The sequence below is a fragment of the Tupaia chinensis genome, unplaced genomic scaffold (assembly GCF_000334495.1).
Source record: "Tupaia chinensis unplaced genomic scaffold, TupChi_1.0 Scaffold000146_1, whole genome shotgun sequence".
NCBI classification, from domain to species: domain Eukaryota; kingdom Metazoa; phylum Chordata; class Mammalia; order Scandentia; family Tupaiidae; genus Tupaia; species Tupaia belangeri.
In genome coordinates this window covers 5,973,131-5,975,074 of record NW_006159616.1, presented here as the reverse complement: position 1 = coordinate 5,975,074, position 1,944 = coordinate 5,973,131, and the positions used below count along the sequence as shown (strand labels likewise).

The 1,944-nt window shown below is 54.2% G+C and overlaps 1 protein-coding gene across 1 annotated transcript in view; it reads left to right on the top strand.

Annotated features, from left to right (window-relative positions):
• IGSF21 (immunoglobin superfamily member 21) overlaps positions 1–1,944 on the top strand; it is a 276,307-nt gene that overhangs the window by 67,480 nt on the left and 206,883 nt on the right. The gene's annotated exons all lie outside the window — the stretch shown is intronic.

The following is a 1,944-nucleotide window of genomic DNA, read 5'->3' as shown; positions in this document are numbered from 1 at the left end:
ATTGCAGTCTGGCGGATGCCTAGAAAGCCGCAGCGGGCCAAGCCCTTTTGTTTCTCGCTCTCTTATTGGTCAGTCTTCAGCCATCACTCAGATCTCCATCAGCTGAAGCAGACATAACCTTGACGTGAGCTGGAGTTGGGGAAGAGGACAGGAAGGGGGGGAGAGGGGAGAGAGAGCAGATGAGAAAAGAGAAGCGGGGAGGGTCACTCCGCACACCTACTGTGTGTGACACTGCCACAAGGTCGCCCTCACCATCCGTCTCTTGCTGACTCTCTAGGCGGCCCAAGGACACACGCGGCCAGGTCTTGCCCAGTCTGCCCGTTATCCCCTTAATCATCCTTTCCAATTAAATCGCAACTCCGCCATTCTACAGGTGAGGAAGAGGACCATCTCTTGGTCACCAAAAGGGAGGCTCGGGTTTCAGTCAAATGCCGTTCTTCCTAAATTCAAACACTGAGCCACTTCTTCGTGGTGTAATTATCAGACAGGACATTGTGTTGCTCAGTTTACTCATCTGTGAAATAGGGATAATACTGCAGACGTCGCTAGGGCTGGGTAGGCATTAAATGAGCTAGTATACGGAAAGTGCATGGAGCGAGACCAGGCGCGTATTAAATTCCGCGCGAGCATTTGCAATCATTTGATGATTATTATTCTGTGAGCACAGAATGTTCAATACTATCTCAAAATCCTTTCCCTCCTGCCTCCTCCCCAGTCTCCTTTCCTGCCAGCCACCTCTTCCTTTTAGTTCAGCCAGGGTGTCAGCATCTCCTGACCGCCCGCCGTGACCCCTCCCAGCTCCCCGGGGGCCTTGGTCTCCTGGAGGACAGGTATGTCCATGTTCCCCGGGCCCCAGTGCAGGAGAGCGGCGCGGGCGGTGAACGCAGTGATGGGTACTCCCCACCTCCCTTCTCTTTGAGAATCTGAGGGCATAAGTTAGATAACCGTGACACCTGTTTTAAATTAGCCTTCAGAAGCCTCCGACAGCTGAGAAATTATTTAACAGGGAAAGAATTGAGTACATGAATAAATATTAATATTAAATCACCACTTCCCTAGATTTAAGGGGAAGGGTGGGGGCTCGCCAAGAAGTAGAGGTGGCTGCTGTCCCCGGGATGCTGCTGCGTGCTCTCAGAGAAGCGAGGAGGGAGGCGGGATTAGAGAACAGCCGGCCATCGGTCACCAGGATTCTGTCCAAGCTAGGTGGGGACTCTCTCCATCAGGGAGGCCGGCAGGTGGCGGGGCGACATCCCTCATCGCAGCTCCACAGGTAGCTCCACGGAGCCTGGTGGAGCCTGCCCAGCTGGGGCCCTGGTGGAGCAGAGGCGGCCGGAGCTGCCAAAGCTGCCGCCCATCCTAGGGGAGCTGGGTCCCTGCCTGCTGTCCCCATCGGGACTCCCATGGGCCTCCACTCTGTGCTCTGCCCCCCACCCACGAAAACATTACAATGTGTGTTTTATGACCATCTTGATGTAAAGACAACTATAATCCGGGCTAGAGTCATGATTATATATTCATTTTTATTGTTACATTAATTTTTGGATGATTTTAAAGGAATCAAAATGAAAAGATTTTTGTGGGCCGTGGCACTGTGCCTGCTGGCCGGATGGTGGGCCCTCTCCGTCCCCCTGCCGAGCCGGGATGGCTGATGCCTGATCCTGAGGAGGAGCCGCCCAGGGAAGGCAGACCCACCCAAGGGCTGCGAAGACTCGGCAGCTCAGACCCCGTCTTTCAGGCCCAGCGCACGTACTGATATGAAGGAATAATCATCGAGGGCTACAGCGGCAGGAGTAATATGACAAGCACGAATTCCTCACTGCTCTGCAGTGCCCTGACTTGCTGGGAACTCGTCGAGAACTGCCGAGAACGTTCCAGGCTCCTGCCGTGGTGGCCACTCTCGTTTGCCCGGAACACTCTTTTCCTCGTATTTGAATGGCTAACCGG